We start from the raw sequence: 18,615 nt of genomic DNA, 5'->3' as shown, positions 1-18,615 counted from the left end.
ATAGACTCTGGTGCTTCCATCAATTTTATGAATCTTGCATCTGCATAGAAAATGAAATCCTGCTACAGCCATTTCATCATCATCATCATTTAATTACTTATTAATCTCCCTCCATCCAAGATGCTCTAGGCGATTTACAAGCTAAATTGTAAAGGATAAAAATACATACATACAAATATTGATAAAATTAACATAGATCAAAAGTTCTAGTAAAAAGGCAGGTCTTAAGTGCTAGCGTAAAAGGCCCTAACTCACGCATGGCTCTCATATAGGGCAGCAAGGCATTCCATGAAATTCCATTTCATCATCATTCACTTAGATGACTTTCTTATTTACTCTCTGAACCAAAAGTGCATGATATCCACATGCAAGCTGTTCTTCAAAGCCTCCAAGAACATTGCTTATATGTCAAACTCAGTAAGTTTGAGTATGATCTCTCAGAGGTGGACTTTCTGCAGTACTCAGCTGAGGCACAGCACTTCCTGGGCCTTACTATTACTGTCAATTCATCCCCAATTTTGCTATTCTGACTGAGCTGATCACACAGCTTCTGCAAGGTAAAGTTTCTTGTGGATTTCCAGGCACTGAAGACATTCCAACAACTGAAAGAATGGTTCAACTTGAAGCCTATTTTCCAGAACTAGACTTCCACACCTTCATTGTTGAGATAGACACTTTGGATGTTCCCATTGGGGCCATGATCCTTCAGCCCACCAGACTACGCATTCTGCCATGTGCCTTTTATCCTTGCCAGCTGAGCCCATCCAAAAGAAACTTATGATCAGGGGAAAGGAGATCTTGGCTATTAAAGCCATCGTTGAAGTTTTGTGCCATCTGCTCGAAGGAGACAGACACCTGGTGGAGGTGCACATAGACCATTGGAATCTGAAACATCTACAGACCATCTGGAAGTGGAGCAATTTCCAGATGGTCTGTAGAAGTGGTTGCTGTCTTTCATTTACAGCCACCAGGAAGCTAAGGGGTTTCCTTTACTTTTAGAGCTAAATGGGGGGGGGGGGGGGGAGTGGCAATCAGTCTGGGGGGTGAGTGGGTGGAATGGCTGTGGGAGAGACCTCCGGGGATCACACATGGTGATTCCAGGAGGCAGTCCCCATTGCCAGGCTGTGGCGCAGGCTGGTAAGCAGCTGCTGCAATAAATCACTCTGATCATGAGGTCATGAGTTCGAGGCCAGCCCGTGGCGGGGTGAGCACCCGTCAATTAAAAATAAAAAATAGCCCCTGCTCGTTGCTGACCTAGCAACCTGAAAGATAGTTGCATCTATCAAGTAGGAAATAAGGTACCACTTATAAAAGTGGGGAGGCAAGTTTAACTAATTTACAACGTTGGAATGAGGAAATGCTGTCAGAGTGGATGATGAAGCAGCTGCTCCCCTGTGGCCAGAATCAAACATCCCCTCAGGAGAAGATTAAATTGCCTCTGCGTGCGTCTGTCTGTCTCTGTTCGATGTGTTTATGGGCATTGAATGTTTGCCCTATATGTATATAATGTGATCCACCCTGAGTCCTCTTCGGGGTGAGAAGGGCGGAATATAAATACTGTAAATAAATAAATATACCTGCAAAGATCCAGATCTATGCCTGGATTAGCCTACAGTGTCACTTGGACACCCCACACTAATCTGTTTCCAATGCCACATTACGTGGCAGTGTGGATGGGGCCAATGGTTCTCTCCTATGTATCATGATTGAATAATAGGAATCCTTTGTATTTGGTTTCTCTATCATTACCTCAAAGCATCTCTTTAAAATTGTCCTAGTAACTTTGAAAAGAAATTAACTACACTATCCATCCAAGAGAAGCAGGGATCAAGAAAGCAGTTTGTCCTCTTTACTTGTCCTAGTAGCTTGTCCACATCAGCAGTACTCACCAACTGAAACAGATCCAATGTAATCCTACTGAGAGGGTTGCTAGATACCCCACTACCAACTTCTGCCCCAATGGCAGCATCTAAGTCAGCTCAAATGTGAGAGTTTATAAATACTCCTCTTCCATATACAGTAGAGTCTCACTTATCCAACACTTGCTTATCCAGCATTCTGGATTATCAAACGCATTTTTGTAGTCAATGTTTTCAATACATCGTGATATTTTGGTGCTAAATCCGTAAATACATTACTACATAGCATTATTGCGTATTGAACTACTTTTTCTGCCAAATTTATTGTATAACCTGATGTTTTGGTGCTTAATTTGTAAAATCATAACCTAATTTGATGTTTAATAGGCTTTTCCTTAATGCTTCCTTATTATCCAACATATTCACTTATCCAACATTCTGCCGGCCTGTTTATGTTGGATAAGTGAGACTCTACTGTATATATATGGAGACAGGAGAGGGGAATTCCCCTTCCAAAGTGCCATAGAATCATTTTCAAGTGTGAGGAAGCTATGGCAAGCGTCCTGTCTTCATACAAAGGCTTTCCTTTTATTTTTAAGGGCTAAACAGGCAAGGAAGAGGAGGCCAACGATGGCCATTGCCCCACTCATGCTGACTGCAAATCAGCCCAGTTGGTCATCTGGCCATTCCCCCAACCAAAAGGAAAAGATTTGGACTCCTATCTGACTGCAAAATGCGAATGGAGTTGCATTTTAAATACAAATTCCTCTTTCATTTTCATCAGTGAAGAAGGGCCCTCAGCAGATCTAGTATTTTTCTGACAGAACATTCCTTCTGTTGTATACAATTTTCTCTTTAACTGCCTTTAAAGACTATAGGTAAATTCCCCACACCTTTTTATGACCAGTTAAGTGAATTTAAGCACAACAAGGCATACCAAAGATCATTCAAAAAGAAAAAAAACTGTGTTGCTCAGCAATAAGTAAGTGATCATCATCGTCTACTTACAGAGTTCTTGTGAGTATTTCTGTTGTCAGATGATTCAGCAGCTCCACTGTCTTGCCTCAAAGTTTTGGAACACAGATTTTGAGGAACCGTTAGGTATTTTTTGTTACTTTTTGATGCAGAAGTCCTGCTGTCCTTTCTAGGGCATATAGGAGCTAAAGACATATCTGAAGAGTAAGAAATAAAGACTCATCAGAACTCTATAATAGTTTAGATTCATTAGTTTTTGCTTTCACACACTTCACTGTGGGGCTCAGGTCAAGCCTTAGGTGTGGCTGAGAGTGGAAAAGATGTACCAAGCTGAGCTGAAGGACTGTGTGTTTTTAAATAAACATACTCTCTTGGAAACCACTGTTATCTGTACTTACTATCTACAATAGTACATAATAGTACTATTGAGTCCCTTCAGGTGAGAATGGCGGGATAGAAATGATGGAAATAAATAATAATAATAATAATAATAAATGTGGGATTATTTATTTATTTATTTCCATCATTTCTATCCCGCCCTTCTCACCCGAAGGGACTCAGGGCGGCTTACAAAACTGGCAGAATTCAATGCCAATATACAACAATACAAAAGAATAAAACATAAGCAATTAAAAACAGATTTAAAATAATACAAAATACTTGAGCCATTCATTCACAAAACCTTGTACATAAACCTTAGTCCAGACCGAGTCGAAACCAACGAAACTTATTCTTTGAACGCTTGTTCACATAGTCAGGTCTTCACTTTCTTTCTAAAACTCAAAAGGGATGGAGCCTGCCGGATGTCACTAGGGAGGGAGTTCCACAGCCAAGGAGTCACCACTGAGAAAGCCCTGTCTCTCATCCCCGCCATCCGCACCTGTGAGGCTGGTGGGACCGAGAGCAGGGCCTCCCCTGAAGATCTTAAATTACGTGGTAGGTCATAGTGGGAGACATGTTCGGATAAGTAAGCTGGTCCAGAACTGTTTAGAACTTTATAGGCTAAAGCCAGCACTTTGAATCATGCTCAGTAGCTAATTGGCAGCCAGTGGAGCTGACGTAACAGGAGTAGTGTGCTCCCTGTACCCCGCTCCGGTTAACAACCTGGCTGCCTCCTGTTGGACTAATTGAAGCTTCCAAACAGTCTTCAAAGGCAGCCCCACATAGAGTGCATTGCAGTAGTCTTATCGGGATGTAACAAGAGCATGGACCAACGTGGCCAACTCCGGCTTCTCAAGGTATGGGTGCAGTTGGTGCACAAGTTTTAGCTGTGCGAAGGCTCCCCTAGCCACCGCTGAGACCTAGGGTTCCAGGCTCAACGATGAGTCTAGGATCACCCCCAGACTGCAAACATGCACTTTCAAGGGGAGTGTGACCCCATCCAGCACAGGCTGTAACCCTATGCCCTGTTCGGCCTTCCGACTGACCAGGAGGACCTCTGTCTTGTCTGGATTCAGTTTCAATGTGTTGGCCCTCATTCAGTCCGACACAGCTGCCAAGCGCCGGTTCAGGACCTGAACAGCCTCCTTAGTGACAGGTGGAAAGGAGTGACAGAGTTGGACATCATCTGCATAGAGATAACACCGCACTCCGAAACTCCTGATGATCTCTCCCAGTGGCTTCATGTAAATATTAAACAACATGGGGGACAGTACAGAACCCTGTGGGACCCCACAAGTCAACGGTTGTGGGGCCGAGCAGGAGTCCCCCAGTGACACCATCTGGGACCGACCCTCCAGGAATGAGTGGAGCCACTGCAAAGCAGTACCTCCAAGCCCCATCCCCACGAGGCGTCCCAGAAGGATACGGTGGTCAACAGTATCAAAGGCCGTTGTGAGGTCCAGCAGAACCAGTACGGACACACTCCCCCTGTCCAGCTCCCGGCGAAGATCATCGACTGAGGCGACCAAGGCTGTCTCAGTACCATGCCCCGGCCTAAAGCCAGACTGCGCCTGATCTAGAAAATCAGTGTCCTCCAAGAATGCCTGGAGTTGTGATTATTTTAAATAAATTTTTATTATGTGATTTATTTTCCAAAAGTATTACATTAAAAAGTGGGGGAACAATCAATAGGGATAGGAAAGTAGGAAAGGATAGCTCTACTCTAAGAGTCTACTCTACTCTAACTAACACTAAAGGTAATTGGGTACGGGAAATCGGGGAGGGACTGGAGAGTATCATCAACTTCCAATCTCCTTCTTTGCGGCAAATTATTTTCACTACTTTAATAGTCACTGTGGCTTTCCCTACTCTTACCTAGACCTTATTTTGTTTCATTCTTGCATTTTCTTCTAAACTGTTAATCACATTTTCATTTTCCTTTGTAAAATATATTTCTTTAATGGTGACCAATCTGTTTTTTTATTTTCACTCCTTGGAAGTACTTTAATGTTTGAGTCAATACATCCATGTTCATAGTATCCATTATCCTTAAGATCCATTGATCTATTGTGGGTTTTTCTTTTAGTCTCCAAACTTTCGCATAATTTATCCTGGCAGCCGTTGTTAAGAAATGAAAAAGTTTCTCTTCCTTCTCTGTCATTTTACAGTCAATTATTCCCAACAGATAGTATTCTGGTTTCAATCGAATTTTTACATTTAAAATTTTCTGTATCTCTTCATGAATCTCCGACCAGTATTTCACAGTCACTTTGTAATTCCACCACATATGTATGAATGTTCCTGTTTTTTCTTCACACTTCCAACATCTGTCACTCAGATTTGGATACATTTTCACCAATTTTTGGGGTGTAATGTACCACCTATACATCATCTTAGTCCAATTTTCCTTTAAGTCCTGTGCGTATGTCCATTTGTTTTTAATTGTCCACATTTTCCCCCAATCTTCTAACATTATCGTATGGCCTACATCTTTCGCCCACATACTCATACAGTTGGAGTTGTGATTATTAATAGATGTGAGAAGAATGTGAGAAGGAGCTGGAATTCCTTTACTTTTGCCATTCTGGCAAGTGGAAATTCACCCTTTTGTCGTGTGCCTTCAAGTTGTTTCTGACTAATGCTGATTGTGCTTTTCCTGCATGGCAGGGGATTGGACTAGATGGCCCATGGGGTCTCTTCCAACTGTATTCTGTGATTCTAGGATCTTAAAGCTATGAGCATACAGCTCATAGTGCAAGTTTGAAGCTCCCCAGCCACAAACAGAAGTGTTTGCTACTACACAACATTGTTGTGAAATCACTCCAAACCAGTCAGGCTGAAGACGTACTTTCCTTTGCATCCCCAGGAAGGCGATGGGCTTGTTTATTGCTGACCATTTTGTGGCGGCATGTGCGAGGGAGTAAGAGAGAGGAGAGTCCCACAAAGTAATTATTATTAGCTCCATTGTTATTAGTTGTAATGGGAAAGCAGCCCTTTGTAAGACCCTGTTTAGTCTCACACTTTGCTTTCTGTATTTTTTTTAACCTCAGCCCCCTCCCCTTCTTTTTTTACACAAGTGTTAACAAAATCTACGGATAATAACAGTCCAACCAAAAAAGATTTTCTTGGTGTTTTCATTTTTAGGCCTGTTCCTGGGGTTATTAGGGGTGTTGATTCAGAAAATTGGATTGAATAGACCACATCAGCTCTAGATTATTAAATATGGATTTCTGTGGACGAGCAGCTGGAAATTACTGGATTGCATATATTCTGCATCAGAATCTAGAGCTGATGTGGTCTATCCAATGCAATTTTCTCAATCAGCACCCAAATAACCAAACCAAATCTAAAGTTGACCAAAAACTGATTCATAATCCTTATGGTACTAATGTTGGAGAGTGGTCCCTGGTCAAGTGGTCCCTAGTCAAAAATAATAATAATCTGGGAACCACTGCTTTACAAGGATAGGGATTTCCCCTCTTGAAGAATTTCCATCTTTTGTTTGTTTGTTTTTTTGGGTTTTTTTTTTTTGCAAATTTTCTAGCAATTTGCAAGCTCACTGGTGCAAACTTCTGCTTGCAAACTACACAAAACATGAAATGCAAGATATATCTTTTTTATTAATTGACAACATCCGTTTTGCAAAACAGCCAGATGTTGTCAATCCCCAGCCCAAGCAAGGTTTGGCAATGAAAAGTAGTAGACCTTCCTCTTGCAGAATATGCTCCTCTTTTTTCCAAATTACATTCTGATTCTTTTTCCTTATTGTGATATGGCCTTAGGTTTAATCAATAAAATTTACTGATACTAATTCTTTTTCCTCGTTTATATTCTTTTCCCCATCTGTGTTTAAACATTTTAAGATCAGCAATGCAATCTACATCCCCATTATTTTCTCTTGAATGGATAGACCCCCTCCTTCCCTTTAGTTCTTCTTAATTCTCTTCCTTCTGTGCATTTTTTTAAAAAATAGGGAAATATTTATTTCATGCCTTCCAACTTAAAGGTAAAGGTTTCCCCTGACGTTAAGTCCAGTCATGTCTGACTCTGGGGGTTGGTGCTCATCTCCATTTCTAAGCCAAAGAGCTGGCGTTGTCCGTAGACACCTCCAAGGTCATGTGGCTGGCATGACTGCATGGAGCGCCGTTACCATCCCGCCGGAGCGGTACCTATTGATCTACTCACATTGGCATGTTTTCGAACTGCAAGGTTGGCAGAAGCTGGAGCTAACAGCAGCCGCTCCCGCCGCTCCCGGGATTTGAACCTGGGACCTTTCGGTCTGCGCCCGGGCTGTGGCGCAGGCTGGAGAGCAAGCCAGCTGCAACCAACTGCAATGAATCACTCTGACCAGGAGGTCATGAGTTCGAGGCCCGCTCGGAGCCTATGTTTGTCTTGTCTTTGTTCTATGTTAAAAGGCATTGAATGTTTGCCTATATGTGTAATGTGATCCGCCCTGAGTCCCCTTCGGGGTGAGAAGGGCGGAATATAAATGCTGTAAATAAATAAATAAATAAATAAATAAGTTTAGCAGCTCAGTGCTTTAACACACTTCGCCACCGGGGCTCATTCATGAGACAAACTAAAGCCTATAATTTTGGCCCCCAAACCTGTCCTTGACTTATAAATGAAGTCAATTTATATATGAGTAGATACTAGGCTTGATCGATCCACGAAAAATTTGATTCTAAACTCGTTTCAAAACTAGAGGGGGGCAGCGTTTCGTTTCTGAAGGTATTTCCGAATTTTGCCCCCCCAAAAAATTCGAAATTAACGAAAATTCGTTATTTTCAAAATTAATTCGTTAATGGCGGACGCGCATGCGCAATTCCCAAAAACAGCACAGAGGGAGAGGACTTTACAGGACTCTCCCACCCTCATTTTTTGAGTGATCTTCTTCAAACTTGGTACAGTGGTAGAACACATTTAACACTGATAGCTCACCAAAATTTGGAACGTTTCCCTTATCCTCTGATTTTTGGAGAATTTTCATAGCTTTTATAATAAACCATTTTTTAATAATTGCAGAAATCTGTTCCTGGTTTGAAAGTCTTATTTCCTGTTAAATTGGGTTGTCTTTACTGTGAAAGTCATTGTTCTACTTCAGAAACTTTGTTTTTGTGGCTGAAACTTTGTTAAATTGGTGTGTGTGTGTATATATATATATAGTCCCTGCTTGTGTGTGTGTGTGTGTGTGTGTGTGTGTGTGTGTGTGTGTGTGTGTGTATAGGTAAAGGTAAAGGTATCCCTTGACGTTAAGTTCAGTCATGTCTGTCTCTGGGGGTTAGTGCTCATCTCCATTTCTAAGCCCAAGAGCCAGTGTTGTCCATAGACACCTCCAAGGTCATGTGGCCGGCATGACTACATGGAGTGCCATTACCTTCCCAGAAACACCCAGAAAATGGGAATTCCAGACAGGAAACAATCAAGGCCAGCTAATACCTCCCAACAAAGGTAGGAAGCAGCCAGGCTTTGAAGCTACAAGGCTATTCAATGCTAATCAAGGTGACCAATTGCAACATTCACACTTGCCTCCCACAGACAAGAGTTCTTTCTCCCACCCTGGACCTTCCACAGATATATAAACCCCACTTGCCTAGCTTCGCACAGACGTCAAAACCTCTATGTCTGCCACAGATGTGGGTGAAATGTCAGGAGAGAATGCTTCTGGCACATGGCCATAGAGCCCGGAATACATACCACAACAGTGTGATCCCGGCCATGAAAGCTTTCGACAACACAACCACAGTATCCATTCAAGTTCATGTAGCGTGGTATGGACTGGAGACCTGTATTGGGGGGAGGGAGGGTGCGAATCTGGGCCCCTGGGAGCAGCCGAGGACGGGCCTGGCCCACACCCCCTCGCATCCCGGGCCTCTTCCTCCTCACCGCCGGGCCCCTCTCTGTCTCTCCAGGCCTGAGCTGAGGCGAGGCGGCGGCGGCGGCCATTTCCCCCCTCCGTCTTCCTCCTCCTCCTCCTCCTCGGCCTCCTTCCCCCTCGCCCCCTCCCATTGGCTGAGCCCGTGACGCCCCTTTTGCTGAGGGGCAAAAGGAAAGGAGTTTGGGTGATTTGCAAAAGCTTTTTTTTCCTAACGAAAAAAACGAAGAAATAAGAAAAAACGGCCTCTCGCGATTCGAAACCGCGATATCCAGACGTGTGGACAATCAAGGTCGTATATTGCTTCAAAACAAACGAAAATAACGAATTAATAACAGGTAACGGGGAAATCGAATTATTTGAGCAAGCCTAGTAGATACAATACTATTTGGAATACTTTAAGGTACAGTAGAGTCTCACTTATCCAACATTCGCTTATCCAACGTTCTGGATTATCCAACGCATTTTTGTAGTCGATGTTTTCAATACATCATGATATTTTTGTACTACATTCGTAAATATAGTAATTACTGAATAGCATTACTGTGTATTGAACTATGTTTTCTGTCAAATTTGTTGTATAACGTGATGTTTTGGTGCTTAATTTGTAAAATCATAACCTAATTTGATGTTTAATAGGCTTTTCCTTAATCCCTCCTTATTATCCAACTTATTTGCTTATCCAACATTCTGCCGGCCCATTTATGTTGGTTAAGTGAGATTCTACTGTACTTTGATACTGTCATTTCCAAATTGGTTGACACATTGGTTGTTGGATTTTATGGAGAAAATGAACAATACAGCATAATTTACAGTCCCATGAAAATCATCCAGGTTTGGATCCTAAAGTAACAACTTAAGAGATTTTATTTTGGCCCCCATCATTGAGATTGCTGCAAGGAACTCTGCAACAGGAGTTGGGGCTCTCACACTGCTATGCTTTGCAATCTTTCACAAACTTCTTAATACTAGGGAGTTCACAGAGCTGCCGTGGGGAACAACACAAATTGATCTTCCCATATTTCTCACAAGAATGACTGGTATTTGTTTTAATATTTTCACTTATATTAGAGTGTAAGATGACACTTACACTCCAAATGTACTTTTGACAACTGGAGTTCTTTCCCACCAGGATGACATAAGCCTTTTTAGAGCAGGATTAGTGCCAACACAACCAGGAGGAGGGAAAGCTGAGACATGTGGCTGTTTGGAGCTGAAAAACTTCTCAAGACATTACTACAGAGTGAGAGATAGTGCTGTCGGCTCTTTATAATGCTACTAGCTGTGCCCGGCCACGCGTTGCTGTGGCAAAGTGGTGGTGGTATTGGTTAAAAGTTGTTGTGGAATTTTTATTTGACGTTATTTGTATTTTTTTAAATTAATTTTATTGTAACTTATCTTTTTTATTATATTTTATTATTTTGTTGTATTGTTTTTAGTTATTTTGTTATAGTATTTTATTGTATTAATTTTTTTAGTGTTTTTTTATTATTTTTATTGTATTATTTGTATTTATTTTATTTTTTATTCTTTTATTAACACTGGGCTGCTAGGAGACCAAGTGAGCAGAGCTTAGCCTTCTAAGTGGCAGCAACTGGATAAAAACTATTATTCCTCTCCCTGTAATTAGGACTTTATTTTTCTTTGCTTTTGGTTGTATCAACCTAGAGGCGTGGATGATGGGTTGTGTTGTCAAATTTCGAGGTTGGGGGGCTTGTAGTTTTGTTGTTTTGTGGGTCGCCGTGATGCCATCACTCTTTTATATATATAGATGGTTCAAAATGGAGTAAGTTCAGGAGTATAAAGCAAAGGAGCAAAGACATCGCTCAAAGGAAGGGGAGGGATAGGTTACAGCAGGGGTCCCCAAACTTTTTAAACAGGGGGCCAGTTCACAATCCTTCGGACCGTTGGAGGGCCGGACTATAGTAGGCCACCGAGCAATAATAATAATAATAATAATAATAATAATAATAATAATAATAATAATAATAAAGAGGGTTGGAACAGACCCCTTGGGCCATTGAGTCCAATCCCCTTCTGCTTTTGTGTACCGAAAGCACAAGCAAAGCACCCCTGACAGATGGCCACCCAGCCTCAATGTTAATAATAATAATAATAATAATAATAATAATAATAATAATAATAATAATAATAAAGAGGGTTGAAAGAGACCCTTTGGGCCATTGAGTCCAATCCCCTTCTGCCTTTGTGACCGAAAACACAAGCAAAGCACCCCTGACAGATGGCCACCCAGCCACAATGTTTAATAATAATAATAATAATAAAGAGGGTTGGAAGAAACCCTTTTGGCCATTGAGTCCAACTCTCTTCTGCCTCTGTGTACGAAAAGCAGATGCAAAGCACCCCTGAGAGATGGTCACCCAGCCTTAATAATAATAATAATAATAATAATAATAATAATAATAATAATAATAATAATAATGGTAGTAAGAGAAGAAGAGACCCCTTGGGTCATTTAGTCCAACCCCCTTATTCCCTTGTGCCTTGGGGGCTGGATAAATGGCTTCGATGGGCCGCATCCGGCCCCTTGGCCTTAGTTTGGGGACCCCTGGGTTACAGTATTCACCAGGTGGAGGTGACAAATGCTGTGGGTTTTGTGTATTTGTGAATGTGTACATTGTATATGTGTGAGTAGAGAGAAATTGTATATCTAGTATTTTTATACAGATAAAGAAATGGGAGAGTGTGAGTGTGTTAGGGGACAATGTATTAGTTGGGTTGTTGTATGTCGTTCGGGCTGTGTGGCCATGTTCCAGAAGCATTCTCTCCTGACGTTTCGCCCACATCTATGGCAGGCATCCTCAGAGGTTGTGAGGTATGGATAAACTAAGTAAGGAAAGCCTCTGAGGATGCCTGCCATAGATGTGGGCGAAACGTCAGGAGAGAATGCTTCTGGAACATGGCCACACAGCCCGAAAGACATACAACAACCCTGTGATCCCGGCCATGAAAGCCTTCGACAACACAATGTATTAGTTGTTCCACAAGTGAGAGGGAAGTAAGCTCCTGTGAGTTCATTACAACTTGTAAATGTTCACAGGGTTCTAGCGTGAACTTCCTAAAAGGCTGCTGGAAATGCATTGGTTTTCAATTGTATGTATTTTCACTAATTGCATTCCATTTATCCTCTGGAGCAGTGGTTCCCAACTTTTTTTTTACCAGGGCCCACTCTCCAACATTAGTACTAAAAGGGTTATGAATTAGTTTTTGATCAACTTTAGATCTGGTTTGGTTATTTGGGGTGCTGATTGAGAAAATTGCATTGGATAGACTGCATCAGCTCTAGTTTCCAATACAGAACATATGTCATTCAGTAGTTGCCATCTGCTCGCCCACAGAAAACCATGTTTAATAATCTAGAGCTGATGTGGTCTATCCAATGCAATAGTCAACTCTGTAGAAAGGAACTGAAATAAAATAGAGGATGAAGGTTCGCGGACCAGATTTTCATTTTTGCAGCCCAGTGCTGGGCCACAGCCCACAAGTTGAGAACCACTGCTCTGGAGTGATGGTGTTGTACATACATTATTCTTCCCCCCTTCACTTTTACTGTAACAACAGTCCTAAAATCAACCTAAGAGGTGCCTTATGGTTCATGTTTATGAGGAAACTGAGATTTGAAACTAACAATCCTCTGATTGTCTACTATGGTATAATTGATTTAAAGTTCCGTTTGGTGACAAAAACTCAAATTCTGGAAATTCTATTGATTTGGAAGAAATCCCCACAGGCTTCCTAATCCTGTCCATGCCAAAACTATGGTATAATTGATTTAAAGTTCCGTTTGGTGAAAAAAACCTCAAATATAATATTGGAGAGATTTTATTTATTTATTTATTTATGGAACAAAGACAAGACAAACATAGGCTCCGAGCGGGCCTCGAACTCATGACCTCCTGGTCAGAGTGATTCATTGCAGCTGGTTGCAGCTGGCTTGCTCACCAGCCTGCGCCACAGCCCGGGCCTTTTAAAGTAATGCTTTACTTTAAAGAGCATTTTAAAGTAATGCTCCGAGATAGGAGCATTACGTTAAAAAGCCTGCAGGGTTCTTGTTTTAAAAGAAAGTGGCCTTTCAGAACAGACATGCTCTCTTTTCTCCCTGAAAATACAATCACCCAAAAGTTCTTGAGTTGACCAACCACCACTTTGGAAGACAGGCAGCATAGAAATACAATAAAGATAACAAATAAATAGTGAAATAAAATAAATCCACACTCTCCTGTTTCTTATTTCTTATTTTCATTATGAAGTGTTTGAACTTGTGTGATTTTGATTAATGTTTTAATAACTGATGTTTTAATGCTTGGTTTTAATTGTAATTGTGATTTTTGGAATTGTATGTTTGGCATCGAATTGCTGCCTGTTGTGAAACTGCCCTGAATCCCCTTCAGGGTGAGAAGGATGGGGTACAAGTATGGGAAATAAATAACTAAATCGGATGGTATGTTCCTTGTCCCATCAGAAATAACACAATCTAACCACAATCTTTCCTTTTTTCATTTGGTTTTGGGCATTTTAATTTGAATGGAGGTGTTCAGGAGTTCACGGGGCTGAACAAGTAAAACTGATCTGCTTGAACCTGATAGATGTTGTACTAGAAGACTAGAAATTTACAGTAGAGTCTCACTTATCCAACACTCGCTTATCCAACGTTCTGGATTATCCAACACATTTTTGTAGTCAATGTTTTCAATATATCGTGATATTTTGGTGCTAAATTTGTAAATACAGTAATTACTACATAACATTACTGCGTACTGAACTACTTTTTTTGTCAAATTTGTTGTATAACATAATGTTTTGGTACTTAATTTGTAAAATCATAACCTAATTTGATGTTTAATAGGCTTTTCCTTAATGCCTCCTTATTATCCAACATATTCGGTTATCCAACGTTCTGTCGGCCCGTTTATGTTGGATAAGTGAGACTCGACTGCAGGGGTCCTAAAACTTTTAAAGCAGAGGGCTGGTCCACAATCCTTCAGACTGTTGAGGGGCCAAATTATCATTTGAAAAAAAAATACGAACAAATTCCTATGCACACTGCACATGTCTTATTTGTAGTGCAAAAAAACCCCCAAACAAACAACAAAAATGAAAGAACAATACAATATTTAAAAATAAAAACAATTTTAACCAACATAAACCTATCAGGATTTCAATGGGAAGTGTGGGCCTGCTTCTGGCCAATGAGATAGTCAAGTTAATTAGGATTGTTGTTGTTGTGTGCCTTCAAGTCCTTTCAGACTTTGGGGCGAGCCTAAGTCTAAAATTATTTATTTATTTATTTACTACATTTATTTACTACACTTATATCCCACCCTTCTCACCCTGAAGGGTACTCAGAGCAGCTGTATGTACATAGAATATATTATTAGCATAGCACAATATTAGCATTATATATTACTATATTGAACTATACCACTATACTGTAATATTATATGTAATATATAACATATAATTGATATTATATGGTATTTTTATTAGTATATTGTATAACATTATAATATTATCAATATTATATGTATATACGATATATTATATTATTAAAACTGATATAAAAATATATTATAAAACTGAGGGCAGGGGGGCAGGTAAATGACCTTGGAGGACCGCATCTGGCCCCCAGGCCTTAGTTTGGGGACCCCTGCTCTACTGTATAAGAATGCTGTTCTAGGTGCAAACCCATTTACAAAAAAGCTGAAGTTATTCAGTTACTTCCTCACCATGAACCACTTTCTTAATCAAGACCTTTTCAATGAGAAATAAACAACAAGAAAAGAGTAAACTTACTGTGTGCCCCAGTTTCCATTCTGCAGGCAGGTCGTATAGCTGAAAATTGGAAAGCTATAGAAAGAAATTGGTTACATTCACTGTCAGCAGTTGGTTTCTGATCTCACACAGAGTTATCATTGCCAAAGAGCAAATTCGTTATTTCCATCCTAACTCAAGCTTTCGGGAAGAACATTGCAAATCACTCAATTAGCCAGAGTATTTTTCCCCCGAGCAATCATCATTTGAGTGAAAAGTGAAAATCGTCGCCCACCAGCTACGGGTGCTCAGAGCATCTTGTAGCTGGGATTTGTAAATCTCTTCCACAAACTCCATAGACAAGCAAAAGGAAGAGCAACAGCAGGGGATAATAAAAAAGAAAAATCCAGGGCAAAGCCGATGTCTTAAGTTAGAAACTGCTGTGCTGAAGAGCCACGAGGAGCAGCTGCTTCTGCGTATGAGGATTAGATGAGGCCTCTTAGCTCATTAGTGCTGCAGTTAGACCCACAGTGCGTGTGAAAGAGTGGACAGTGCTACCTGGCAGGAGGTCAGTGTGGCAGCCCTTATGAGAATATATCTCAGGTTGCTCATGTTACTGTACTACTTGGATGCTGCCTACTCATTTCAGCATGAAATATTCAAGTGATTATCTTGTAATGAACTGTATAATCAAAGCAAGGCCATCAGGCTCTGCTTTGCCTTTAACCTGGAGGCAGAGGTCCTTCTGTGTGCATGGCATGGTACTAGTAAAAGGTTTTACTGAGCAACGGCTTAGGGAGCTGGTTGTGTTTAGCTTAGAGAAAAGAAGGCTGAGAGTGGACATGGATAATAGGGGTGTGCAATTTGGGTAAACTCTGTGCCATTTTCAGTGTCCAGTTTCAGAGCCGGCCCTACCCTGTTTCCCCTAAAATAAGACATCCCCAGAAAATAAGACCTAGTAGAGGTTTTGATGAATTGCTAAATATAAGACCTCCCCCAAAAGTAAGACCTAGCAAAGTTTTTGTTTGGAAGCATGCCCCCCGAACAGAACACCAGAGCATGCAGGATCGGTAAATGTATGTACCATGGATAGTTGTACAGGGAAATAGTGGTAGTAACAAGAAATTCTTGATACGATTTCACAGTTTGTCTGGTTATGCTGGTTTGTGATGACAAATACTGTACAGTATATAATAAATGTTCATTTTTTGTTCAACAATAAATGTGAATTCTTCTTCATGGAAAAATAAGACATCCCCTGAAAATAAGACCTAGAGCATCTTTGGGAGCAAAAATTAATATAAGACACTGTCTTATTTTCAGGGAAACACGGTAGGTAATTTTCAAGTGTAGGCGAACAGAATTTTGGCGCCACCCCCCCAGATCAATCACTGAAAAATAAAAGCGTTGGATAAGCAAAAATGTTGGATAATAAGGAGGGATTAAGGAAAAGCCTATTAAACATCAAATTACATTAAGATTTTACAAATTAAGCACCAAAACATCATGTTTTACAACAAATCAACAGAAAAAGCAGTCTTGACTGCGCACCCATATGTTTTGTGCCCGAAGCGACCGCTTAATTCGCCTCATTGTTGGACCGGCTCTGCCAGTTTTCAGCTTCCCCAATCTGTTTTTTCGGGAACTACCCAAATTTGGGAGGACAAAATGCTGCTTTTCAATCAGAATCCTGAAGATCCATTTTCGCTCCAAAAAGATCCGGCCCATTGGTGGCAACAGGGAACTTCTGAGGCCCCCACTTTCTGTCATTTTTAGGTCTATCTGGACAAAAATCGGGACACATTTACCTCTACTAACCCCTCAAGTTTCAGAACGTTTGGGTCATCCACTGTTTTTTAGGAAATTCTTAAACTTTTTAGAATTATAATCTCCTTTTAAAAACCCAAAAAGGTATCCTGTGGGAGAATCTTTTTTTAAAAAAAATAATCTTTATTGGTTTTCGTCGTTGTCTCACTCGTTCAGTCGTTTTTGACTCTTCGTGACCTCATGGACCAGTCCACACCAGAGCTCCCTCTCGGCCGTCACTGCCCCCAGTTCCTTCAAGGTCAAGCCAGTCACTTCAAGGATACCGTCCCTCCATCTCGCCCTTGGTCGTCCTCTCTTCCTTTTTCCTTCCATTTTCCCCAGCATCATGATCTTCTCCAAGCTTTCCTGTCTTCTCATGATGTGACCAAAATACTTCAACTTTGCCTCTAATATCCTTCCCTCCAGTGAGCAGCCGGGCATTATTTCCTGGAGGATGGACTGGTTGGATCTTCTTGTGGTCCAAGGCACTCTCAGGATTTTCCTCCAGCACCAGAGTTCAAAAGCATGTATCTTCCTTTGCTCAGCCTTCCTTATGGTCCAGCTCTCGCATCCATAGGTCACTATGGGGAATACCATTGCTTTGACTATGCGGACCTTCGTTGCCAGTGTGATGTCTCTGCTCTTCACTATTTTATCGAGGTTGGCCATTGCTCTCCTCCCAAGAAGTAAACGTCTTCTGATTTCCTGGCTGCAGTCTGCATCTGCAGTGATTTTCGCGCCTAGAAATATAAAGTCTGTCACTGCCTCCACGTTTTCTCCCTCTATTTGCCAGTTATTAATAGGTGTAGTTACCAAGATCTTGGTTTTCTCGATGTTTAACTGCAACCCAGCTTTTGCACTTTCTTCTTTCACCTTGGTGATAAGGCTCCTCAGCTCTTCCTCACTTTCAGCCATCAGAGTGGTATCATCTGCATACCTAAGGTTGTTAATGTTTCTTCCAGAAATTTTAACTCCAGCCTTGTAAAACTTTATTGGTTTTACAAATCATTAAAAGTATTCTCCCAGCATGGGAGAGAAAATAAGGAGGGGGGAAGCAAGAAATGAAAAAAGAAAAAAAGGAGAAGAAAATATGAAGATGGCAAGAGAAAAAGAAAGAAAAGAAAAGAAAAAAAGATTTTAAAAATGACTTCTCAGCAGTTTCATCAGGGTTGTTCACCTATCTTTTCTTTTTCCCATTCCTAAACCTCTTTTAATTCTATTCTCCTTTTCTTCTTTTTTGATTTTTCTCTTCTGTTGGAGTTATCTTTCCTTCCCTCTTCTTCTATCCCCCCTTTTTTCCTTCTATTTTTCTTTTCTTCTCTTCTCAGTCTGTTTTTGTTCTTCCATCACTTTATTCCAATTTCTTTGATTGGGATTCCTTTATTTTCTTGCTAGTAGAAAAGTCAGTCTGTCCATATTTCTTATGTCAAGCACCTTTATTTTCAAAGCAACATCCTCTGGGATCTCTTTCTCCTTCCATAGTTTGGCATAAAAATTCTTGCCGCTGTTGTTAATAAAAACAGTATTTTATCTTCGTTGTTTTCTAATTCCCGTGGGAGAATCTGATTGAGATTCAGTACTAGTACCTCTCCCTCTCGTACCCCCGAACCCAGCAGCACCCTACATAATGCACACACCAGCCAGGTGAACTATGGCAGGAGTACACGAGTCCAAAGGTAGAGTAAGGCAGGGAAGGGAAATAAATGAGAGAGTCAAGTCAAAGAGGTGAACAAGAAGAAGAAAAGGCTTTTTTGGGATAATTTTTTAAAAGTATTTGGGGTGAGGGGGAAGGAAGATGCAGGACTGAGTACAGAGAGAAACAAGAAGATAGGATTGGGGATATATAAAATGTATGTATTTATTATTATTATTATTATTATTATTATTATTATTATTATTATTATTATTATTATTATATGACACAGCAAACAAGATAGATATGCTGGA

The sequence above is a fragment of the Anolis carolinensis genome, chromosome 5 (assembly GCF_035594765.1).
Source record: "Anolis carolinensis isolate JA03-04 chromosome 5, rAnoCar3.1.pri, whole genome shotgun sequence".
NCBI lineage: Eukaryota > Metazoa > Chordata > Lepidosauria > Squamata > Dactyloidae > Anolis > Anolis carolinensis.
The sequence above is the reverse complement of the archived record's forward strand: the minus strand, read 5'-3'. Positions refer to the sequence as shown.